This window comes from Canis lupus, chromosome 7, assembly GCF_011100685.1.
Source record: "Canis lupus familiaris isolate Mischka breed German Shepherd chromosome 7, alternate assembly UU_Cfam_GSD_1.0, whole genome shotgun sequence".
Classification (NCBI taxonomy): Eukaryota; Metazoa; Chordata; class Mammalia; order Carnivora; family Canidae; genus Canis; species Canis lupus.
This window is the reverse complement of record NC_049228.1, coordinates 3,001,398-3,029,002: the sequence shown is the minus strand read 5'-3', so window position 1 is coordinate 3,029,002 and position 27,605 is coordinate 3,001,398. Positions and strand designations below refer to the sequence as shown.

General features: G+C 36.3%; 1 long non-coding RNA gene across 8 annotated transcripts in view; it reads right to left on the bottom strand.

Annotated features, from left to right (window-relative positions):
* The window catches only part of LOC102152898, a 167,042-nt gene that overhangs the window by 26,477 nt on the left and 112,960 nt on the right, over positions 1-27,605 (bottom strand). For all 8 annotated transcript variants that reach the window (XR_005361819.1, XR_005361823.1, XR_005361824.1 and 5 more), the window contains 3 exons: positions 22,741-22,833; positions 20,431-20,541; positions 16,399-16,538 (listed from right to left, as the gene is read on the bottom strand). This is a non-coding gene — a long non-coding RNA (uncharacterized LOC102152898). The remainder of the gene's footprint in view (positions 1-16,398; positions 16,539-20,430; positions 20,542-22,740; positions 22,834-27,605) is intronic.

Here is a 27,605-nt window from a genome sequence, read left to right as displayed (position 1 = left end):
TCATATGCTGTGGGTAGAAATACTATATAATGGTTTATTAATGAGCATCTCTTTCCAATTTCAGATTTGTGACATCACAGTGGTAACTTGAAATCAGCCATAATATGAGTATTTAGATAGAAATTGACAGACACAGGACGCCTGGGTGGCTCAGCGGTTGAACATCTGCCTCTGGCTCAGGTTGTGATCCCAGGTCCTGGGATCGAGTTCCACATCGCGCTCCCTGCAGGGAGCCTGCTTCTCCCTCTGCCTGTGTCTCTGCCTCTCTCTCTCTGTGTGTGTCTCTGCCTCTCTCTCTCTCTCTCTCTCTGTGTCTCTATGAATAAATAAATAAAATGTTTTTTTAAAAAAAGAGAGAAAGAAGAAAAAAAGGAAAGCATTCCGTAAGAATCAACTAGCCATACTAAATTTAGAGTAAAGAGTATTAGATATTTTACTATTATTGCATAACATACATCTTTCATACCAGTAAAACTTTTAATAAAAGTAGAGATAGACACAGACAGATAAGGGCATACATTTCTTTTCCAGAGAGCTGAGTGTTAAAGATTTACAAACACACGATAGAGGTAGAGGTGGGGAATGCAAATGCCTCCATTTGGATAAGGGCAATTCTTCGGAGAAGGGGTCTATTGTGAGTCCTTAGCACTCATCTCATAGTATCAGGAGTATAGATGCAATAGCTGGGTAAAAGGAACCTGGACAGTATGCAACAGCATCCTCTACAGATGTTCCTTAACTTATAATTGGACTTTGTCCCCATAAATCCATCATAAGCTAAAAATATCTATGTCAAAAATGCATGTATACACTGAACCTTCATCATAGCTTAGCCTAGCCTACATTAAATATGTTCATCACTTACATCAGCTGACAGTTGGCACAATCATTAACACAAAGCCTATTTGATAATAAAGTGTTGACTAGATCGTGTAATTTATTGAATACTGTTCTGAAAGTGAAAAACAGAGGGTTGTATGGGTACAGAATGACTGTAAGTGTGTCAACTGTTTACTCTCGTGATTGCGTGGCTACCTGGGGGCTGTGACTTGCTGCCAGTGTCCAGCATCGCGAAAGAGGGTCTTACCATGTATTGCTAGCCCAAGAATAGAGCAAAATTCAAAGTACGGTTTCTACTGAGTGCATATCCCTTTTGCACCATTGTAAAGTTGAGAAATTGCCGAACCATCGTAAGTTAGGGATCATCTGTAGACGGCTAATGAATGGCCTCTATGCTGTCATGCACAACAGATTCCTGATTTACAACCGCTTTGTGCCAAATGGAGAAAGTTGCATTCTCAACAGCAGCTGATGGCTAACTGTTCCCTTCTCCTCTGAACAGATTTCTTTTGGATCTTGACATCACATCCTCATAGCTTTCTTCTTAACCCTTCGGTTTATATTCTCTATACTCCTTTGTTTTCTCCTCCTCCATTAACTGTCAGAGTTCATCTAATTCAAAGGGCTCTTTTCATTTACTAGAGATACTACAATAACTTCTAAATGTGTATTTCCAGCCCAGATTTCTCTTCTGAGTCCCAGACTCCCTACTTTCATGGAGCTCTGCCTCTTTAAGAAGATAAACAATAAACAAAATTAGAATATATAGTATGGGAGAAAAGGATTAAATGTTATAGAGAAAAATTCAGCAAAAAACAGGAGTTGAGAATGCCAACAAGAAGGTAAAGAGCGCGGGGGTGGTTTTTTTGAGCTGGGAGAAGGGCTGAGGGAGAGAGAGAATCTTAAGCGGGAGAGATCTCACAACCCTGAGATCATGACCTGTGCTGAAATCAAAAGTGGGATGCCCAACCAATGGAACCATCCAGGTGCTCCAAGTATGTGATTTTAAATGGGACAGAGTAAACCTCACTGAGATGATGACATTTGAACAGAAACCTTAAGGAGATGAGGACAAAGCCATGTGAAGTCTGGGGAAGTGTTGCCAGCAAAGGAGAGAGCAGATGCAAAGGTTCTGGGGTAGGAGTGCCTGGAGTGTTCAAAGAACAACAAAGAAGCCAGTGGGGCCAGAGCAAATGATGATGAAATTCTTTTCAGAGATAAATATATTTTTAAAAAGAAAATATAAATATATACCTGTATCAGTACAGACAGTTAATATATGAAAACAGAGTAAGAAAATCTGTCTTTGGTGAAATTGATCATATGGAATTTCTGTTTATTTTAGTTTTTCTAATTGCTTCTTAAATGCTTCAATTCAAAAATTTACATTGAAATTATTATGAATTTCAAACATAAGATTTTGCTTGTAAAAGCAGGTTTTATAATATATCCCTACCATAAAAAGACATTACATGTTCCTCAAAAGATAAGTTAAATGTAATAAACTAATTCAATGAACTATTAGACTGTACTTAAAAGGAATCAAAGTGGACATATCACAAAAGCATGTTAATTGAAAAGGATGTACTGGACAGTATGTACACAGCACTATATCATTAATTAAATTTACTAAGCACACATAAAACAGTGATATACTGTATGTCATTAATGGAAGCACACAGGTGTATAATGTTACAGAAAATAACTGGAAAGGCACACACAAAACCAATAATGGTTATCCAGAAGAGGTGATAAGAGAAAAGGTTGGAAAAGGTCAAATGGAATATTTAAGACCTGAAAAAATAAATGGCAAAATATTAATTGCTGTTAATGTGAGGTTAAAACATGGATGCTTCTTCTACAATTCTTTGTGCTTTTTAGTATTTTTTAAATTTTTCTTATAAAGGAGGGAGGAAATAGAGAGGAAGGGACAGAGGAGGAGGGGAGAGGAAAGGGGAGGGGCCTATCTTCCACATCTGATGTAGTCAAAGTGTATTGAAGTTCACGAATGTTCAGTGACCACCTGTGAACTGGTAGGACTGCTCCCAAGGCAGGGTGTACCAAAATAAGTGAGACACAGTCCTTTCCCTGGAGAAGATTCCCTGAACAAGTCTGGTAAGCACATAAGTATGTTATTTAAAATACATATATATATATTTTTTTTAAATAACAACCCTCTAATTGCTAATGCTTTATTTTAGATGAATCATCACCGATAATACTAAATTTCATTTTCATTACAGATTCTAACTCTAACCTAACTAGAAGGGGGATAATAAAAATGGGTACATTGAGATTAAGTAGGAAGAGGTCAAGAATCCCACAATCACAAGCATAGAGGGGGAAGGAGTCCATTTCCATGAATACTCCACTGTGACTGACCATAATCATATTACAATTACTTGGGACTCTTTCATCTGCAAATCAAAAAAAAAAAAAAAAAAAAAACTAACTCAAACTTGCATAATCAAAGTTCACATATTAAAAAGTTCAGAGATAATTCTAGCTTCTAGCTCTAGCTATAGTTAGGTCTGGATCCAGCTGCTCAAACAATATCAACCAGAATCTGTCTGTCTATCTACCTACCTACCTACCAGTCTACCTACCTACCTACCTACCTCATTCTCTCTCTCTCTGCAAACACGTGGCTCTGCCATCTTTTGCAATGGCAAATATTCCAGCCAGGTCCTCCATGTGAAGTGAAAAAATGCTCACCAGCAGCTTGAGTTAGCAATTTAGCTAAAGAAACACATATACCAGTTCCACGCTGATACTCATTAGCTCCAACTGAACTGGCTTTGGAAAGTGTCTACCACTGTAGCCAAGGGATACATACCATTACCTCCACAGAAACCCCATGAACTGAGAGTAAGAGAGAGGTAGTTTTCCAAGGAAAATAGATAGTATAGGCAAAACCAAAAGGATACATATGAAAAAAAAGTATTTACAAAATATTTTGTCATGTAAGCTGTGATAATAATAATATTAGTAACATCAAGCTCTATGCTAAGCACACTACAAACATTATCTTATCTAGACCACATAACCTCTGAGGTAGAGGTCATACATATTTTAGGGTTGAATAAAGCAATTCTTGAGGGAGTTAAATTGCCCAAAGTCACCCCCATTAAGTAGCAGAAATGGGATGGGCACCCAGGTGATAGACTAATCATTACTTTCAAAGGATCAAATGATTCAAGAAGAACTCTATGTATATTTACTTTTAAAGATGATTATAATGCAGACCAACCAAGAAAGACACTTTGAAAATACTTAAGATGATTATAATGCAGACCAAGAAAGACATTTTGAAAATACTTAAATAATAAATCCAATTTCAGGTAGTAACTACCCAAAGTGTGAACACAGTCATCAATGAGAGTCATCATCATAGGATAACCAATTAATATCTTATCTATTAGTTCTCCAATTTGTTTACAGATGGTCTTCTTTGATCTTAAAAATATAAATAATAATTTCAACCTCTAGAAACAATCTGAAAAAAAATTAATGATCTTATTCTGCAAAAAGACAGCAATTGTTGGCATTTATCATAAGTAGGGCTCAGCCACTCAACCCAGCCTTCCAGACGTGACCAACAGTTATCATAGTTGCCCAAACTCTCCTCCAACTGCCATGCTAACCTTTCTCCATTTTCTTCATCATCCTTCCTCTTTCAGTTCCATGCTACATATAAAGCATCCTCACACACAATCTCAAATATCAATAATCCAATTCAATCCTATAAATATGTATAAAGTGTTACTATGTGCAAGGCTCTCAAACTCAAATGTGAAGACACATAGTCTTTGTCCCTTAGGGAGCCCACAGTATAAGAGTGAAGAGAGACACATCTCCCTATCTCTCATTCTCTCCTCTGTCTCTCCTTTTCTCTTTCTCTCTCTCTCTCTCTCTCTCTCTAAGATTTTATTAAGTAATCTCTACACCCAACATAGGGCTCAATCTCACAACTTTAAGATCAAGAGTTGCACACTCTACTGACTGAACCAGCCCCTCTCTTTATTCCTATTTTCCTCGGTCTTAAGAGGCAAAGAGCACGGACTAAAATCCAAACAGTTCTCCACTAGCCAAGCCTTGTACCCTGGCTCAAAGCTCTACCACTCCTAAGGAAGGGAAATCTTTTTCTAAAAGAACAGCTATGAATAAGGATGCCATATGTAATAACAAAGGTTTTCTTTCCTTCCTTCTCTTCCTCCTTTCATCCTTGCTTCCATCATTATGGGCCACTATCTGTCTACGTGTTAGATATGCAATGGCGACCAAGGCAGGGTTTCTATATTTGTGAATCTTAAAGCATAATAGAAAATATGAATAGTTATTATACAAGAAGAAAATACAGTAACATAAACATGTTTTTTAAAAGTAGCATAGAACGCGGGCGCCTGGGCGGCTCAGTCAGTTAAGCACCTGCCTTCGGCTCAGGTCATGATCCCGGGGTCCTGGGCTCCCTGCTCAGGGGAGTAGCCTGCTTCTCCCTCTCCTTCTGTCCCTGCTCTCCACCACCCACCGCCCCCCCCCCCCCCCGCTCGTGCACTCTCTCTCTCTCTCTCAAATAAAGAAATAAAATCTTTTTTAAAAAAGTAACCTAGAAAAAAAATTAATTAACTCAACCTGAAGAGAGAAAGGAAGAGAGTAGTTGGAGGAATCCATTTCTGAGCCGGGTTTGAAACCCAGTTGGCCTTGCCGAATGGACAAGAGGAAAAAGCAACCAGGCAGAGAATATAGAACATGCAAAGGCACATGAGATTGGCACTAGGTCTTCAATGGCCTGGTCTCCAAAGCTCATATATGTCTTAATAAATCCAATTGTTTCAGTGGGAAGAAAAAGAATATGCAAAGGTTCAGAAGTGTGAAACATCACTGTTAAGTCATATGTGCCCTGGCATTAAGGGAATTCTCTATCCTGCAACTGACCTCAAAGTGGTCTCACAAACTAAAATCAGCTTTTTGGTTTTTTTTAAGATTTTATTTATTTATTTATTCATGAGACACAGAGAGAGAGAGAGAGAGAGAGGGAGAGAGAGGCAGAGACACAGGCAGAGGGAGAAGCAGGCTCCATGCAGGGAGACTGACATGGGCCTCAATCCCAGATCTCCAGGATCAGGTCCTGGGCTCAAGGCAGCGCTAAACCACTGAGCCACCCGGGCTGCCCCTAAAATCAACTTTGAATAAGGATTCTAAACTATATTATTTTTCCACATCCAGGAGGAAAAAAAAGCCCTCATACAGCATCAGTAAGCTACATCACCTAGAATCTACCTCTACAAAAGCAAAATTATATGGCATTTGAATTTGCTCATACCCAAAACCAGGCAGGAGTCAAGAAAAAGAATTGTGGAACAAATTTCATTTCAAAAGAGAAAAAAACACAGGTATCATTTAAATTTAAAAAAAAAAAAAAAAAAAGCAGCTCCTTTCCTTGCACTTCACCCTCAATCTGCCCTAATCATCCGGACAAGTGCAGCCACTCTTCCCTCCTCTCCTCTGGTGTGGAGATAGCTCTGGCAAACACAACTCTGCGCATCTGAGCAAAGCATGGACGGAGGTTATTGTCCACATTTGTTTATAGATCTAGTCAACACTACCGAGAAATGTTTGCTTAGGAAAGAGCCAGGGTGGTGCCAATACAAAACCTAACCCACCCATTTCTTCATACGACATGTTGGTCCTCTTGAAGTGTGGTCTGAGGTCATTTGTGGGCCACCAGGAGGATGAATGCATGGCTGATTTTATGAGGCCTGCCAAGAGATAAGGAGCAGGCTGCAGCTTTAACTGCTACAAGGTCAAATACTTGACCAAAAGTGAAAACAAAAATGTAAAGGAAGCAGAATGTTGCAAATGACAGGAACAAAAGGAGAAAGGACCTCTTGAAATAATACAACATCGGGGATGCAACTAAAAAACAATCATACTAAGATCACTTTAGGAATCTTTGTGTAGTGCCTATCCTTTCTTTTTATGATCATCCCAAGTAACTAAGTACATATGGCATGTTTGTAAGTAAAGCAGTCGATGAAGTCAGTTACACCTCTGCATTTATTACCGTGCCCCTGAGTATTATTAACTTTTACACTCCCCATAAAGTATAATTTATCACTTAAATAATTTGCTTTGTGTCAGGGTTCAGTGTGCTCCAGTGCTTTCCTGCTCATTAAATGAGATATTTTTACTTAATGAGCCAAGGATGTCCTTTGTATTTAACATTTGAATTGATTTCTAACACTTCATTTTTATAATAGTTTGGAGTGTGATTTCTAAAAATGTGGGTTCCCTTTCACAATGTCAAAGGAAAACAATTCAGAAAATTGTTAAATACATGTGGCATTTCAAGTGATAAATGGTTTTATCCTTAACTAACCATAATCACTGAGTGAACAAAAATGAAAGTATGCAATCATAAAATAATGATTTCTTTACACGAGTGAGCAGATCACGGAATTGGAGAACTGAGGTATCTATTGATTGTTCAAAACAAAACTTCACTCTTAGCCACTCAAAAAAAAAAAGTTATAATCTGATGTGAAATAGAAAGTCTGAAGTCGAAGCCACCATGGTTGACTGACTGAGCAGCCTGGGACTGTTCTCCACATGTAGAGCCACTGCACTCTGATTCGAGACTGGCCATGTGACAAAAACAACTGGCTGCTTGGACATTTCATTTAACAAACCAAAGCTTGGGAACTGAAGACCCATGTTTCCTAAATCATTTTCAAGTCATTTTGTTTCTTAAACAATTGAGGATACTTACTGTGACCAAACAGGAGGGAAGGGGACAAAAGAGGTCTTTGATCTGAATACTACAAACAAAAGTATATTAACCCAAATTATCTACAATTCACGTATATTCCTTTGTGTGTGTATCTTAATGTAAAATTTTTATTTTAATTAACGGTACACTGGATTTTACATTTATTCAGATTTATTATTATCCTTTAATAGGTGTGAATATATCAATATAATATATATCATATCACATGTATATGTATCTTTATAGACAATATAGCATCATTAAGGAAGGCAGGATTTAAAAGAGTTGAGAACAAAATAGTCAAATGCCCATTTTCCTTTTACAATTTAGAGAACTTGAGCATTCTTCCCTTGTTCTTACTCAGAATTGTCTCCCATTCTATATTCCTTGCCTATTCTTTCGGAGCCATGGAAATGGAGTATCATTCTGATGGTCTATGATGACCAAACACCAGATAGATAAGACCTTAAACATTAGTACTACAAAATCAGCCAATAAACATTTCCATGATCAAATAAGCTTAGGAAATAATACCTATTATAATCTTCACTTATAGGTTCACAGAGCACACTAGCATTTTTAAAACTATGGGAGATCCTACAGTGAAAAACTTGTTTACCCCAGGATTTCTCAAACTTAAACTAGAGAAACTTTGGGTTTAAAAACACTTTAAAAAATAAATAAATAAATAAATAAATAAATAAATAAATAAATAAATAAATACACTTTTAAACATCCCTTTCATCTAGGGTTTCTTCAGAAAGAATCTGGGAAAACTTACCGATTAAATACCCAGTTGGTTCTGCGAGGCTGTTTAGTTTTTAGAAAACATCCTTTCCCATGCCCCACATCCCAGCACCCAGGGCAGCCACTTTGCACAATTCCAAAAATTGGTTGCCTTTCAAGTTATATTTAGTATATGGTGCCCCCTGGAGTTGCACCACTTAAGGCCAAAGCGACTGTCCCCACAACCCCGTATTTGATTTCTCTAAACCTGGAGGTTTACAGCATATAGACAACATCTATTCCATATGTAATACAGAAAACTTAAATACTTCAAAAGAGAAATAAATATTGTAAATTGAAAAATAAGTTTGACTTGGAGAAAAGTTTACAGTATGAAATATTCCAAAGAAATGCAAATTCATCATTTGGAAGAACATGGTTTGTATCTTTGGAATCCATGCCCTGAAAGATCTAATTTTAATAAATACAATAGTAATGGTTTTAAATTAATATGTAAACTATTTTCAGTTAATTTGTTATTATCAGTGTTATTCATTTTAAGAATTACCCCGTGATAGTATTATTATTAAATTATGTTATAATTACCCCAAGTAATAATATTAATTACAAGTTCATATAGTCCAAAATAATAAAAATTTAGTAAATCCTGATAACTATTAGGATTATTCCAAAATAATCATGAAAGAAAAACAGGGCATATGTAAATTACTTGATTCACTTAAAAAATTGATTCACACATTGACGATTGGTGATTGATGAATCACTCTTCTATATAGAGCCAATGCATGAGACTTTAAGGCATATGGTAATGTAGTTCTACTTAGTGAAGAGTGATCCAAAAAAAAATCTTTGCTACTTAACATATTTGAAATTCAATCCCATCAAGTGATTGCAACTCTTGTCTTCCATTCTATTATGTGTAGAATTCTTTAAAATGTAAGTACATTTTAGTTTTAAATCTAGAAAAATTGGGTAGCCCCGGTGGCTCAGCAGTTTAACACTGCTTTCTGCTCAGGGTGTGATCCTGGAGACCCAGGATCGAGTCCCATGTCAGGTTCCCTGCATAAGCCTATTTCTCCCTCTGCCTGTGTCTCTGCCTCTCTCTCTCTCTCTCTTTCTGTGTCTGTCATGAATAAATAAAATCTTTTAAAATAAATAAATAAATAAATAAATAAATAAATAAATAGAAATCTAGAAAAATTACAATAAATTGATGTCATTGGGAAAGCCTTTACACTGCAAGATGTCCCGTCCACAAAGCAGTCTTATCTCTCTCCCTCATCAATCTATCTCTTCATACTCCAACAAAGCCAACCAACCTCTAGGAAGCTTTTCTTGACCAACTTCTCCTGCTCCCAGTGGGACTTGAGGCCCAACCTCTATCTCAGTAATGTCTAATGTACACCTCTGTTATTCCATTTCCCTCACTTTATCATTATCTCTTTATTTGTTCATAAATTTGAGCTGTGGAAGCTCAAAAAATAGTGACTAATGAATGGCTGAACCAAAGGCAAAACTCTCAGAAACAAAGTGCAATATTCTGGCTTGGGTAAAATAATCAAAGGAACAACAACAAAAAAAAACCCCAATCATAATAATAATCAAAGGAACCTAGTGATGATGGTATGTTATGGGATAGAATGGAGAGTCTGTGGAGCATGTTACTGTCTCCCTAGAGGCTTCTACTTTGTTTGCTTATTTTTATTTTAAATTTAAGTAAATGTTATACTCATTTTTTCCAGAATGGCATCTATTTAGTTGTACTTTGTCAAAGGCACGAGTTTGATAAAATTCTCAAGTTCCTTCAAGAATGTAAGGTGCCAACACCTGTCTTCATGGCCTCTCAGCACAGGATTTCTTGCACTACTGTGATAGGACTTTTCCATAAGGAAGAAGCTAGTGTGGATTTTATGTTCTCTGCATTGCCTTTACAGTAGAGGCCTATTGTGATACCCTTCACTAACTCCTGATCTTCTTGCACTAGTCCCCAAGGGCCCCCAATATCACTATCTTTATCCCCTTGCAAAAAGATCCAACATGGAATGCCTGGGTGGCTCAGTGGTTGAGCGTCTGCTTTTGGCTCAGAGCAGGGTCCCGGGATTGAGTCCCACGTCAGGCTCCCTGCATGGAGCCTGCTTCTCCCTCTGCCTGTGTCTCTGCCTCTCTCTCTCTCTCTTCTGTGTCTCTCATGAATAAATAAATAAAATCTTTAAAAAAAAAAAAAAAAGATCCACATATTCAGCATCTTGACCTGAAAAAAGAAAATTATCCACAAACACATTTAGTTGAGAGAGTGTGACCAAGTTAGGTCCTTGGAGAGGACAGGAGGCCTAGAAAGCAGAATATATCTCACAGTCTTCCCCGGTACAGAGGCCCTTCCTTTCCAGAGACAGCATCTTTCTTTAAGCCCTTATTTCAGTGGATACAAAAAAGGGGCTGAGGACGGGGGAGATTCTTTGCTATCATCACAGGCTTCCCATTAAAACTTGAGCTTTGATATTACCATATATTTCCCCTGGTGTTTCATTTTAAAAACTGAGTCCCTGTGATATCTCTTATTTACAGAAGATGCAGTTTGCCCAGCCTCATACCTGGGAAAGGGCACAGGCATTTCATTTTATCAGAGCAAGTATTCATCGTAAAATACAAGTAAAAGAAGCCAGACCTTTAACTTTCAACCATCAGCAAGTTCTCACTGCCCCCTGCATCTAGCTTTCAGGTGAAGATGTTCTGATGGAGCTGCATGAGGCCCACTCGTCCACTGGGAACCGTCCACACAGCACAGCTTTCATGCCATTAGCTTTGGCACAGATGCTTGATATAAAACCGCAGCTCTTCCAGGAAGAGCGAAGGTGGCCCTAACTTGGCAGACCTGCACCATTTACAAGGACGGTGGTGACAGTGGAACCCCTGGACAGTGTTGCACCAGCCACCTGATTCTGCTCATCCATTCTCCAAAATGCAGGTTTGCCCTCTGCAGGAGTGGTGGCTGTGAAGCACTGGGGTGGGGGGTGGGGGGTCAGAGAAATATATATCACGGGTCTCACAGAACTTGGCAGCACGTCGCTCTCAAGAGTAAAAACTGAAGCACGATGCCTGAAAACGAAATGTACAATTCAAGCAGAATTTTGCCAAACAGATAAAATAAAGTGAAATTATTTTTTCCTCACAGTAGTCCATCTTGTGATTTCACTAACAGAAGTGAAACGCTAGTTCAAGTCAGATATTTTGTATCATTTAAATCCACAAGCAAATTTGTTTTACCTAACAGTTGAGCAACCATGCAGAGAGTGCAAGCTCAGGGGAACAGAAAGCGAAAATATGGTCTTAGCAGCATGATTTAAATTAATTAAACAAGCGTTAATACCTTCAAGCATTTGCACACCATTGCTTCAAGGGTAAGCACTTGGTGCAAAAGCTATAATTTACAAGTTCTACCATTTTAATACTTTCTGTGTATTAGGTAGACGCAGTAGCTGTGTTAGCTGATGCGGTAAACAAAAGATACAGTTGAAAAACACATGCTATCATAATTAAAATGTTATGCTGACACTATCTTTCTTCCAGGATCTTGTAACATCTGTATTGACTGTGATAAGCATTGATTATCTGGAGTGATGTAAATATTTGGGGAGTTAATAACAATCAGGAGTTCAGTACATGCTAAGACACCAAAGATAAATCACAGGAAATTCAGATCAAAGCAGGTTTGTGAATAAGCTTGTTTTTATAGTTAATGACTAACTATAAAGCACATATACACATTTCTTTTCTCCAACGAAATGCACAAGGAAATGTCATAAAGAAACATCCCATCCTGTGTAGCATTTCTGTACATCTGTCGAATTTCCATATGTAGAGAGGAGGATGTCAACACACAGCACTACAAAGACTGAATTGATCCAATCCATCAAGTATTTAACATGCACTTTTAAAATCATTAAAAAGTTCTTTGAATTATTAAGACCTTTTTTCAAAAGAAAAAAAAAAGCCCACAACTTATAAATCTTGCATTTCCTGAGAGGTTAATTTAAGGATGCTGGGGTCAGCAGTTACCCAGTTGTAGCAAAGATTCTGAAATTTCCCTTCAAGTACAGCCTGATACTGAGTTGAAAGAAGAAAAGAAAGAAAAGAAAGAAAGAAAAGAAAGAAAGAAAGAAAATCTCATGCAGCCTTACCAGCAAGACATCTTACACTCATGAACATTATTTTGAAGAGTGAACACATACTGGAGCCACTGAATTGAGGCTCTTTTTCAGTACATCAAAATGGGTACAGAAATAACTGGTGGTCTATGACCTACCCCTTACATAGAGACAGATGGGTGCACAAACTTTTCAGAATATAAAGTCATCCTTAACATTTTTTAATCCTTTTTTAAGATTTTATTTATTTATTCATGAGAGACATAGAAAGGCAGAGACACAGGCAGAGGGAGAAGCAGGCTCCCTGCAGGGGGCCCGATGTGAGACTCGATCCCAGGACCATAGGATCATGACCTGGGCCAAAGGCAGACACTCAACCACTGAGGCACCCAGGTGTCCCAGTCACCCTTAACTTAATCTAAAAGCCCATCTAAAAGTTTTGCCTCCTTCTTTTCTTTACCCTCACCTATTGGCATTGAACTTTCAAAGCAACTCACTGTCTCCTGCCCCTAACACTTACTTCATCATAGTCCCAGTGCCTGAAACACATTCCCTTTACTATCTGCTATTTAACTGCTCCTGGGTCCACCATAACATAACTTGGTCTTCATATCCTCTGGAAACTCTTTCTTGATGCGCCCTACCCTGGGTCAAGTTCATTTTCAAGGTCTTCCCACAGCACCCTGTGAATATCCCTATCAAAATATTTACCACTTTGTACTGAATTGGCCATTTTTTAGTCTATCTCTCTATAGATCTTGAGCTCTTTGAATCAGGGACCAAGCTTTATGATCTTTATATTCCCAGGGAACAGCATATGGCTTCCACTCAACACATGCTCAGTGAATATGAAAGTAAGTCAATGATACGTTCATCCTCATGCTATAACATGATTCTGAGAAAGACCCTACCAGAAGTGTTCCACATCCAGAACAGAATGAAGACATTCTAAGCAAGTTTCAGGGTTCATTAATGCCCTTGACTGGTCTCAACAATTTAGAGAAGATCTAAATCCTTTGAGATCTAAGAGCAAAGTAAGAAGCTAAGAGAAAAATTAAAGACAATCTAGATTTGCAAACTAGAAACGTTTACCTATGAAAGCCAGTCAGTAATCAATATGATGACCAATATTTTTCAAAATGGCACAGGCTAGCAAAATGCTTCCCAAACTGGATTGCCGCCATCCCTGTTTATTCCAGAGGTGGGGGGTGGGAAGAATTGGAAGGGGGAGCGGGAGGAAACATGTCCATAAGACATATACTAGAGGATTTATAATAACCAGAAATTGGAAACATCGCAGGTATTCCTCAACAGAGGGATGGCTAACCAATCTGTGGTATATTCATAGAATGAAATGCCACTCATCAATAAAAAGAAACAAACAGCTGATACAGCCAACAACACAGATAAATCTCAAAACCATGCTGAGCAAAAGAAGTATCACACAAGAATATATATTGGGTGGTTTTCTTTCCATGAACTTCTAAACAGGCAAAACTAATCTATTATGAAAAAAGTCAGAACAGTAATCACTTATCCTGGAATGAGCCCTAAAGAGATGTTCTACTGTGATGATAGTGTCTTACACAGGCATAATCTGTGTCACCTAGAGGTTGCATAGGTGTGTATATTTATCAAAATGTAACAAATGGTACACTTAAGATTTGTGCCTTTCACTATATGTAATTTTTACCCTAAAAATAATAAATACATGCATTCTAGTTGATGATATACCTGCTGACATGTTTAGGCATGAAGTACACGAATGTTAACTTACTTTGAAATGCATCAAAGATGAGTCGATAGACGGAGAAAGGGATGGAAAGACAGACACAATACAGTAAATATAGTAAATGTTCCTCGTAGACTCTAGGTGGAAGGTATATTGCTACTCAAGTGTATAATTCTTTCAAATTTGTTGTATTCAAGAAATTTTATAAAACAATATTGGAGGTAAAGTATATATTCTGAATCCCCTATCCCAGAGTTACTCGGGGCAGAGGTATAAACCTGCCATTCATCTACACATTGTTAGATTATTAGGTTTGCCAAGTGACTTTTTAAACAGACATCAGCTGCAGGTTTACAGCATTGATACGTAGGATACTGAAATTTGGCCCAATGTAATAAAATTTTAAGAACCCACATCACAACCTCAACTTTTTTCTCTCATTTACCACAAACTGATGCCTGAAATTCCACCAATATGCTTTCATTTCATGAGAAAAAAAGTAAATAAGACAGTAAGTCAATAATTTACCCACAATGGCAAAATAATATAATAGAGCTTTCTCGGCTGGCAGTTATCCTAATATGTATTTTTTGTGGCAGGTATGGCAGTCAAGAACAGAAAAATCAAAAAGAATAAGAGCATGAGAAAATGCCCATGGCACCCCTGCCTCCTCTCAACTGTGCCTGAAGGGTGCCATACAGCATGAAGTGACCAAATGCAGCAACTCTCTGGGATATTGAAGTAAAGGGGGGTTTTGCCCCATATGCCTCAATTTCTTCAGTTGTGAAACAGAGACCATCTTTCCTAACTGTAATTTATCATGGTTCCAAGATCGAGTTGCCAAATAAAATACAGGATGCTTGGTTAAGTATGAATTTCAGATAAACAGTGAATATTTTTTTTAGTATAAGCATGTCCTTATGATTGTATCATATACCCTTATATTAAAAAAAAAACAAGATTTACTTGATATTCAACTTTAACTGGGCATCCTACTTCATTTCCTGTTTGTTGTTTGCCTTTTGCTAAATTTGGCAGCCCTCTTCCAAGGGAATGCAAACATTAGAATTTTAGCCCAGAACCACTGCTATTTTGATGAAAAATATGACTGAGAAGCCAGAGACTCATTTGGAAAAAATATGGTTATTACATGCACAACGGATTTCAGTATATGATGTGAATGGTATGTTCAAGCCATAGGTATGCAGGTGAGGCATCCTGGTTTTCCTGAAGATCAATGCTTGATTCTTCAGGGGCCATTCTGTGTCCAGCCTAAAAGGAAGAGTGGCTGCAGATAGATATGAAAAGATATGCCCCAAGATCTATGGATTGACGCAATTGTCTCCATGTGTAAAACTTAGCACATGACTGGTGAGAATGAAGGGAAAATACTTGATTTGGGTTAGTACATGTACTTTACACAACTCAGAGAAGGGTTGTTTTAACTGAGCTCGGCTCCAGCCAACTGCCTTTCTCCCAACTTGATGCAGAAGCAGGAAGACACTTCTTACTTGTCTGAAGTTAGGAGGAGTTCAAATAATTGCACACACTGAATGCCCACCCTGGAATCTAGAAGAGGTCACTGGGGCTAACTGAATACTCTGTTGTTTTATTTTAAATCCCACATGAAACAGTCACAGATAAAAAATGAGGTTTTCCTAAAACGCTGACTGAATCTGTTTTGGGAGGAAGGGGGTGGGCATCAGAGAAGCTGAAAGTTCCCTGCGTGAGCATTCAGCTTCAGGGTGGTGAAGTTAACTATTTCATTTTTCTTTTTAATATTTTATTTATTTATCCATGAGAGATAGAAAGAGAGAGAGACGGAGAGAGAGAGAGACAGAGGCAGAGACACAGGCAGAGGGAGAAGCAGGCTCCATGCAGGGAGCCCAACGTGGGACTCAATCTCGATCCCGGGTCTCCAGGATCATGCCCTGGGCTGAAGGCAGCACTAAACCGCTGAGCCACCCGGGCTGCCCAACTATTTCATATTTAAAGGGTATATTTAATTTCCAAAATCGGGAAATCCAATCTAGAGGCCACTAGGGTAGGAGTCAGACCCAGAAAACGTCTTGCTTTTTTCTTGTTCACCCTCATAAACATAGGCCATTGTGAAGGAAGTCTAAAAAGAGTTAAAAGTAAAAAGTTGCTGCTAGATAAAAGCTGACCTTCAGAGTGTGCCCCGGCCGTTTCTTCCAGGCTCTTTGTAACGTGCAAACCCCTTTACATGGTAGGCAAGGATTTTGAGTCAGGAATGTGTGACGTATTACATGGGCTTTTGAAATCTTGACACCAACTGAGGTCATGCCTAAAGAAACAAGAGTATTTACCTAAATTTGATCTTGTTGTCACATACATATGGACACAAATTATATTTCATATTTTCTGCAAACATAAATTCATTTTCCCTTTCTTTATAACACAATGTATTTATTATCTTATGCTATTTTAATTTCTCAGCTATTGTTCATTCCACCCGTTTAGTCCTCTACATATAAGCTTTTATTTAAAAAAAAAAAAGACTATGCATTAACTTCTCTTTCTATAACCCTTGCCCAGTTTTTTCTTTGCTTGTTGTAACAGTTTGTACCATACAGAGTCACCAGGATTAATTGTGTCTCCAGTCATTATCTTGTCCTTGTTTTTTTTTTCAGACTTGTGGCCTCTGAAATTTTTCAAAACAGCTCAGGACCTAAAAAGACATCTTCTTCACAATAGCATAAACTAATGCTCTGTAGACCCAACAATGGATGTTTATTGCACCTTACAAAACTACTTTAATTACCTTCAGATTACTGGTTTTATTCAAATAGATTCATTCTCAGCTAAGGACGCCTGTGGACATTTATAAAAAGTCTTTACAATGTAGTGTTCTATGAAGAATGATTATAATATTCTCCCCCGCTCATATAAAAAAAATAAAAAGAGATGGATCTGTATTAAATTGGAAAAAAAAAAAAAAAAAACGTTAGGCATTAACGTAACGGGGAGGTTTTCACTCTATGTGAGTTGAAAGCCTGGTACCTTAAGACTTAATTTTGTCTCCATGAATCCTGGCCTTGTTCCCACACGGCAACTACATCATCATAATCAGGTTAATACATATCAGCTCATTGAGCTTAACGGAGCCTCTAGTTTATGCTGACCCATTTACTTAGACATAATATATATGCATTTCTTTACCCTTGGCATCAACTGAAAAGATAAGATGTTTGAATATATCTATCTCTACCATTACTTGGGGGATATACTCCAAATTACTGCAAAAAAAAATAAGCAATTTGTTTCAAATTCTTAATTTATAAATAAAAACAATTTAGGCAATGTATACTGAACACTTAGTATCTCAGACACTTCATTTGTATTATGTCATTTAACATTTATAACATCTCTTTGAGGGATCTCTAATATCCCCCACTCTACAGATACAGAAACTGAGTCAAAAGGAAACTAAGTTAATCTGTTCAAAGTCCAAAGCAAGTGGCATAGTCAAAATTCAAACCCAGGACTCCATGATGCACCAGACCAACTTTTAATATTTAATTATATGTCTTCAATTATATTAATTATAACGCATTCAATTTTTAGGTTGGCTAATATATAATTTTATAACTACAAGGTATACATACAAAGCTAAATTATCTCTAACTTCCCTCCTATGATCTTAATATTTCAAAACGTTCCCTAAAAATTAATTCATGTGTGACCCAGTTCACTTAAACGAATCTCCATAGAGACGTGTGAATCTGACAGTCTTTTCTGGTCACCAGTCTCTGTACTATGAATTAAATAAATTCCAACATAGGCTTATCAGGTGAGGATGTGCGCTTGCCTTCAAAGCCAACACCTGTATATATATATATAAGCCATGTGGCATAGCTTTTTCATGTATGCAATAAAAATGACTGGAACACATGAAAATGCAGCCCTCAGAGGAAAATCATTACTAAACATTGACATCCTGTACTAACATTTCTATCTTTTAATAGGTAGCAAGTCAATTGAGATGGGAAACTCTTCAACTTTTTTTTTTCACCTTTAAAAATATATATTTACAGGAACAATTCCCCATTCTCTGGGACTCTTAGAAAAAAAAAGATCCATTTTTGGGGAAGTAAAACAAACAGTGGAGACAGGTGTAACACCGTCCCCCAAATCACCAACCCCCAGGTCCCCAGGCCCGGGCTGGGCCGGTGCTGACAGGAGGTGAGCCCAGGAGTCCTTTGAACCCACCCTCTCCAGCCTGGAATTCAGACAGGACAGGCTTTATGTCCCCCATTCCTCCCTCCCAACTCCAGGGACACTTAAAGGGTCCTTTGTACCCGCCCGCAGGAAATTGGGGCGGGTACAATTAAGTTAAAATGGTCAAATTGGTTTTGTCTCTAAACACAATCCACAGAGTCCTCTCAAAAAGCTCTTGTTATAAGACATAAGACATTCAAAACTCCCTTAATATAAATATAAGGCTGCTCAAGTGTGTTGACAAATGAGTTTAACTCAGATATTAGGAATCCCATCCAAAATTTCCTCTCTGCACTATCCTCCTTGATGGAACTTTGACTCTAACACTAGTCTTTCTAATTTATAATATTTTCATAGTTAGTCTGAGGCAAAATCATGAAGTCAGGTCACTTTATGTTTGGTCTATGAGGCATTGTGATTTATAAAAATATATATATTTCGTCATTCAGATATTTCATATATATTTGGTCTTCTCCACAGTTCCTGGCTCATAGCTCTTAATATCCTTGGAATTTCCTTATGAAAGCCATAAAGATATCTATCATTATGCTAATGAGGTGACTTTTGGACTTCACCTAAGGAATGAAGGCTTATTGCCAGGGGAATCAACCATGTCCCAGTCCCATTCCCCTGACCTCCAGGGATAGGAGACGGGCTGAAGCTTGAATCAATCATCAATGGCCATTAGTTTAATCAATCATGCCTAAGTAATGATGCCTCTTAATAAAAATCCAAAAGGACTGGGGATCAGAGAGCTTCTGGATTATTGAACACATGGAGATTTAGGGACATTGGCACACTCAGAGAGGGCATGGCAGCCCTGCCCTTTTCCCCATACCTGGCTCTGTGTGTCCCTTCCATCTGGCCATTCCTAAGTTATATCCTTTTATTATAAACCAGTGCTCCAGTATGTAAAATGTTTTTCTGAGTTCTATGAGCCACTCTAGTAATTGAACACAAAGAGGGAGATTATAGGAACCTCTGATTTATAGCCAGTTGATCAAAAGTACAGCTAGCAACCTGGGCTTTTGACTGCTCTCTGAGGTGTCTGTGGGTGGGGGGCCAGTCTTCAAAGACTGAACCCTCAACCTGCAGGATCTAATGCTATCTCTAGTAGGCAGTGTCTGAACTAAGTTGAATTCTAGGATACCTTGCTAGATGTCTGAGAACTACCTGGTGACACAGATGTTGGAATTGGTCTTAGAACTTCAAAAGAGCCGGGATCCCTGGGTGGCGCAGCGGTTTGGCGCCTGCCTTTGGCCCAGGGCGCGATCCTGGAGGCCCGGGATCGAATCCCACGTCGGGCTCCCGGTGCATGGAGCCTGCTTCTCCCTCTGCCTGTGTCTGCCTCTCTCTCTCTCTCTCTCTCTGTGACTATCATGAATAAATAAATAAAATCTTTAAAAAAAAAAAAAAAAAAAAAAGAACTTCAAAAGAGCCTCCTCTCCATTCTTAAGAACTCCAGCTACCTCTTCTTCTCTAAGTTGCTATCTTCCTTCAATACTTCTTTTACAACCAGCCATCCTGGGTTTTTTGACCCTATCACTTCACTGGTGAAGGAAAAGCAACAAGACTGCCAGTCTAAGGCAAAGCATCCTTTGGGGGAGAACTTTAGGCACCAAGGCTCTGAATAGGGAGGCATTTGGGATTAAGATCAAAAGAAGTTCAAAAGCATGAACCTCTTATATTCATGCTAAGATCAGTCTACAGATAACTTGAGTCAATACCTCCCTCCTTTCCTTAAAGTTATGGAAAACGGAGGAAGCGGAAAAAAAACCTTTGCCTTTAATATTTGAAATAGAAATCAGAGTCAAGGGAATTTGCAGAAAGTGTAAGTAGTCCTTAGTCGACCTTCATTCTAAAGTAGGAAACCCACCAAAACTAAAAGCGAAATTAACGAATCCCATTGCAATGTTTGGCAGCCTTAAAGAAGGCATCAAGAGAACTAGATGTCTCACCAGATGTAGCTCACATTCCTATGGTGAATTTCTTAGACAGAGATCTTCAAACACAGAGTCCAGGTACTCTCCAGTGGACGGCACTTTCATTGCAGAGTGATTAGTAAAAAGCTTTCAAGCGTAAAGGATAAAATATGAATTCAATTGAGAAATGAAATGATAAATTTCAACTATAAAAGAAGAGCTTTTCCATGTATTTTGTAAAACGAATGATAATGAGTAACAAATTGCTGTGATATTTAGATTCCATAGGATACATTTAAAAGAATGATGTAGCTATTTATTTTAGTTTTATGGTAATCAATTTCCAGACCCACATATTCCATATATACTTTCCTAAACTGATCTGCTTAAGAGTGAGTCATGGTCAGGGCATCTCACCTATCCTCCTTTCCCATCTTCCTTGCACAATTGCCCTTTACCCTCTTTACAAAAGAAAGACACTTCTTGCCCTTTCTGAATCTTATTATGCTACACTGTATGAATTCTTTGAGGTGGCAAAGGGACAATATGAAATATGTATGTCTACTAAGCCTCTGTTAATCAAGACATGAGCCTGCTTTCCAGTTGTGTATTTTGTATGATTTCGAGGCGGTAAAAAGTTTCACATTGACCTTTGACAGTTCAACACTACATCCTGGGTAGAAATAACATATGTCAAAGGTAACTGATGGTTATATTTCCTTGGCCATGTATTCAAACTCATAAAAGAAACATGTTCATTACTTTTCCAAAAGAATATTGGGTATCATAGTGCGCTATATTCATTTCTCCTCCTTGGGAATGTCTCCAGCTTGCCATCAACCATTTCTCTGAAACCTATTTACTCTTCCAATTCATTTATTTAATTTAAATGAACTCAATAGGAAGATGTTGTGGATCCAAATGTTATGATTGCTCTTAAAATTTAATCACCAAGGCAACTTTTGTAGGCACTGCACTTATTAATAGTCCAATAACTTCTCTTCCTTTAAGGTTAGTTTTTATTGAATCTTGTCTCAACTAGCAAATGTGGTATTTATTTATAAGACACATGAACTAATTGAAGGAGAAAACCAGATCCATCATCTGAAGAGATACTATTTCAATAAAATTTTACTTTTGATGTTTAGTATTTACCAAAATGTGAGATGTATTTATTATTTATTGTTTTACTCAGTCATGCACTAATAATATTAATGTTTCAACCCAGAAGGTGTTTAAAAATATGTTAACATGAATGAGTTTATTATTTTTAATAATTTTATTAACATTTTCAAAATGCAAGCTGTTTATTAGAAGTTTTAAAATTCATTCATTTAAAAATAATAAACTCATTCATGTTAACATTTTTCATGTCTTATGAAAAATAACCACATTTCTCAAAAACAAAACAAGTTAGTAAGAAGGGTGATTCTATTACATTTTTGCAAGTATCTTTAACATCTGGCTTAGAAGACAACTGCATTCTCATATCTGCTTCTGCATTTAACCTATTTGATAATCCATTTGGTTAAAATATATGAAGAAAATTTAGTCTCTCAAAGATATGTAACTGGAAAAGGAGAGTATTTTAATTAACTTTTTAATATCATTGCAGATATTCTTTTTTGACACTACACCAAAACTCAACAAGTGGTAGTTCCTTAAAGGTTAGTTGCAATGTGAATCTGAAAGCATCAGTGAAGTCTTCATATTCTGTTACATACCATTGACCTATCTTGGGCTTTGAATGGTGTTTCTCCTGTGCATGATTTTGAAACTTTTTACACTGGTAATTTAGAAAATAAGTATTCACCTAGGTAAGCAGATTTTCCAGGGGTTGAGACATTTCATTATGCAATATCAAAAATTCACATTAGCTATCCCCACTGGTCTCCAGAAAGGTCTTGACATTTTGGGAAGCTGCCATGTTCCCAGTAGCCAACACAAATTTTCCAAAATCTACATTTTGTTTGAAAACTTTACTTGTATCTCTGACAAGTACTATCAGTTGTCTTTCTTGACATGATAGACTCACTTGGCTCATTTTTCAAAAAATGTCTAACAAACATCCGAGTCTGAAGAACCATAGTTTTTCTATCAATAGCTCTTTCAGGTAAAATGTGGTTAATGATAAAAAAAAAAAAAAAAGTAATTGATTTAGTTACCCACTGAAATAATTGCAAAATGCTTTCCCTTAAAATAACTGTGTGTTCCCATGTTGGCACACAGAATATCAAAAATATGTAGACTCAAGGGTCAAAAATTAATAAAATTAAAAAACATTCTTAAATGCAACTGACATTTTTTTTTAAATCATGATTTTGTGGAAAGGAGGTATACACTCACCAATAACTACAGCTGAGCGCCTATCTTGGTTCTTGCTAAAATGCCAGCAGTTTTATCCACCATTGCTTTTGCATCCTCAGTATAAAGGCTAACCTGGTGGGAAAAGCAAATAAGTGTTTATTATCTTTATGAAAATATCATTAATCTGGCAGATAACCTGAAACAATCTTCATAACTCCATGGTCCATGGGCCACATAGCAAGACTAGGGCTAAGCTGTTTTGACTCCATTGAATACATTTAGAAAGTAATCTAACCAACATAAAGTTTTAAACATCTATAATTCATCAGAAATTGCTACTATTCTATGTCAGCCACTAATGTAAAACAAAATTGTACATGTCAACTTAAAGATGTAGAGCAGTTTTTCAAAGATCTTTTAGGGGAAATATGATTCAAAATTTTTGAAACTTATTCCTAAACCCAGGCAAGCAAAAATACAACTGTAGGAGCCACATTTATTATGTGTTTACCTGGATTTTATCTTATGATAGTTTTCCAACAAAAAAAAAAATCCATTAGAGGATTCAGAAATATTAAAGTATCTTTGTCTTCAACTCTCCATAAATTCACATTTTCTTAAATTTAAAAATAGCATATTAAAATTATTTAAAGTAATAATGAATCCCATGAGCCTACGGCCTTAACACAACTCTTTATTTTTATACATTATTCACACTAAGCACTCACAATTTACCTAGATGAAATTGTAGTATACAGAACCATCTGGAATGTAGAAATTTTTTAAGTAAAGCAAAGTATAAAGATATAAGAAATGCTACCATGAGACATATACTATTGACATTTTATTTCCTATTTTTTCTTTATGTAAACACATATTTACATAGATATACACAGAGACTTACAATTAGTATCATTTTATGCCTGTTTAAGTTTCCTTCCTTTTCTTTAACTTTGTAAGCATTTTTCCATCTGCTTAAATATAGTTTAATAACAGTATTAATGACCACATAATATTCCATTATATATACTCTAAAACTTATGCTTTTCTCTCATCTTCAATTTTATTATTATATATTAGACCATATAAATCTTTGTCTACAGCTACGATTATTTCTCTAGAATAATATCTTACGAGAGGAATTAGTGAATCAAAGGGTCAGAACTATTTTCATGCCAATGTTACCACCAAGAAGATTATACCAATTTACATGCGCACCAGCCCTAGAAGAGTACATTTCTCAGAATGCCTGCTAACATCAAATATCACTTTTTTTCTCATATTTGCCAAACTAATAAACAGAAAAGGCATATGATTAAGTTTATACCTCTTTGTGCTGAATATATTTCTTAGTTTACTTCCAGGTGATTATTTCCTACTGTGCCTTGCCTAACCATATCTTTTGCCCATTTTCTTTTTTTCATTTCGGGGATCTCGTTTTTTTGCTAATCCATTTTGATGAGGTCTTTTTATGTTTAATACATTAGCCCTTGGTCTCTCCAACACCAGTGATAAATGATTTCCTAATTTTTATTTGTCTTTTGGGTTTATATTTTCAAGAGTGATTTTTTTTATTTTTAAATAAAATATAGATATATTTTAAATAAATGATAGCCATTTTTACTCAGTATTCTGTCTACCAGGAAGACATTTTATTCATCATATTTCTAATTTGTTATATAGGTTTTTAGAAAAATTATTGGTTTTGATGATCAGCTAATTAGCCACATTACCAATAGTTTTTCCTAATGGCTATTTCAGTTGATTGTCTTGAATATTTTTGGAGGGACCATAAAAATAATCTGAAAGTAAGTGTATTTTTTCTTCTTTTTTAATAGCTTTTAACTCTTAATAATTTCTTCATGCTTATTGAAATGGCTAGAATTTCTAGGATAATATTGAATAACAATAATCATTACCATCCATCCTTGTTCCTAATTTTAGTTGAAATAGTTCTAATGTTTCTGTTAAGTAGTATGTTGACTGTTGGTTCCAGATATTTTATTTTAATCAGACCAAAGAAGAATACTTCTGGTAATAGTTTATCATCATAAAGAATCAATATAGAATGCTGTTAATACAAACCTTAGCATCTTTTGCGATGATTTTTTTTCACATATTTGATGATACCTGTAATAGACTCCCTGATAATAAATATAAATTCTCTTTGCTATATTGTTATTGTTTTTATGTTAGTGTAACTTTGAAATTTTTTTGTATCTACGTTCAAAAATAAAATCTGCAAAATTGGTTGTAATTTTCCTTTTTTGTGTCCTTTGAAAAGTTTTATATCATGCTTACATTTTAAAAATTAAGATTTTCATAATTTTCCAGAGTTCTTCAAAAAAAATAAACAAGTCACTAGAAAAAAACATTAGGCCCTCAACCTTGTTTATTCAAAATAGTAATAACAGTTTAAGTTTCTCTCATGTTATTAGTCTCTTCAAGACTTTTACCCCTTGATTACAAGAATTTGTAGTAAGTATATAAGAATTTCTTCGATTATTTTCAAGTGGATTACCATGAACTTCTCTACAGTGTTCAATTGCAAATACTCTTTTGCCTCTCTGTGTGCTGTTCAACACTTTTTCTCATGTATACTTTCATTTAATATTGTTTTCCCTTGTTGTTAAATAGAAGCCAGAATTTTCTCAACATTTTTGCAAATAACCAAGTCTTAGACTGATTTTTCAAGTCTCTGCATTCCTGTTTCTGATATGTTATTCTATCTATGCTTCTGTTATGGCTTCTCCTTTTTTCCTAAAGTTTCCTTTATTATTTGTTTTCTAATATTTTGTGTTGAATGTGTAGTTGATGTATTTTCATTATTTCTTTTTATTTTTAAATCATTTGTAAATCAATTTTTCTCTATCACTTTGTGGCAAAAAATCCATTAGTGATGACAAATATGTTTTATGTTTTTAAAACTGGTCATTGTGGCTTTAACTTCCTCTTTTGCCAAATAAGCATTTAGGAAAATATATGTAAAATGTCCCATGGAATACTCAACTGTAATGACTATATTTTTCATATTTTCTTTATTCCAACTGATGTTTTGGCTACCTGATTTATCCAAAGCTAAGAAAAGTGATGTCTCCAACAATAATCTGGTTTTGTATTTTAAATTTTTCTTATACTTGAACGTAAAAATGTATCATGCTTGTGAATCTTATACTTTACTAATAAATACTAATCATCTTCATCCAGTTCTATTTTGTTTGTCTCACATTTTAATAAATCCAAAGCTATCATGGCCATCTCTTTTTATAATGAATTTCTTTCATCATTTAATTGAACCCTTCTATAGAAATTACAAATAATATACTCTGGGATTTTTTTGAGCCTTATCTGAGAAATTTTCTCTATGAATTTGAATTTTAACTCATGTATTGTTGATTACTAAAACACTTGCTTTTACTCTGTATTTATTTTTCTCTGACTTCTTTTCCTACCTTTTGCCATATGAATTGTGCTTTGTTGGCTATTAGCTGTGTCTCCCTCACATAAGACTTTGATGAGCTCTCAGAACCAGACTGGTTTCCTCCCACTCACCTCCACCTCCGCCAGTCCCCAGGTTATTGCCACAAAATAATTGTTACATTTTGCATCTTTTCTTTAAAAGTTGCATTTGTATTGGCATTGAACTTATCCCCAAAAGTTATAAATTTATTCTAAATTCTCCATGTGAATGTTTTTGATATTCACTGCCATTTCTTTTACAGTACAAAGTCTCCATCCTTGAACTCTTAATTCTGCTTCATCTACCTGGTGACAGATGTAAGCAATTTTTTTTTTCAAAATAGTAAAAAGAATAGAATTTGGAACACGTGAACATGAATTATGTGTCTGGATACAACATTTTAAAGTCAGAGTCTTTTTCCCTCAAAACTGCAGACGCTATTATACTATCTTCTGATCTTTCATATCACAGGAGATAAAGCTGAGAGCACCTTGATTTTTTACAGATCACTTCTTATTACCCTCGTATGCATTTAAAGCACTTTCTAATTTAACATTCTAATTAAAGAGTAAGTTATTTTCTTATCACTTAAATAATAAGTTATTGACCAAAATAGGTTAACATACTGGCTTTTCTTAAGTTTCAGACATATTTAGTCACTTTCCACTATTTTCTCCAGTAAAACTTCTTGGCATTAATCTCTAGACCTCATCCTTGACCTCTGCTTCCTCTCTCATCACTTTCCACTCTTTGTCTCTTACTGAGTATTATGGGCATTTGCTCTCCATGCCGGCAGTGGAGCTGGCAGGCACACACTTAATTTTTATCATAGGCACCACCGTCATTTAAATATTTATGTCTCCCCAAAATTCACATGTTGAAACCTAACCCACAGTGTGATGGTCCTTTGAGGTGGGGTGTTTCGGAGGTGATTAAGTCATCAGAGTGGGGTCCTTATGGATGCCCTTATAAGAGAAACCGAAGAGCTCCCTTCCCCTTCCACCATGTGAGGACTCAGAAGACTGCCTGTGAACCAGGAAGCTGGCCATTATCAGGGACACCAAATTTGCCTGTGACTTGAACTTGCCAGCCTACAGAACTCTGCAAAATAAATTTCTGTCGTTTATAAGTCATCTGGTCTCTAGTATTCTGTTTTAGCAGCCTGAACAGATTAAGACGTACACATTGCATATAAGTCTTACTATAGAGTTTTCAGATTCATGCAAAATCTTTTTCTTACCTAACTTCTGTATACTTTACACAACTGATCTTTCATTTGAGCCTCTTCTTTCCTTAAGCTTTCTGCTATATTTTCAGAGTTCATGTCTAACTAAATTTTCATGAACAATGCCAAACAATATAAATTTTTTTCTTCTGATTCACTCTTCCTTTTACTTATTGGTACCTTATATTTAGATACATTCTCATATATATGCATATATTT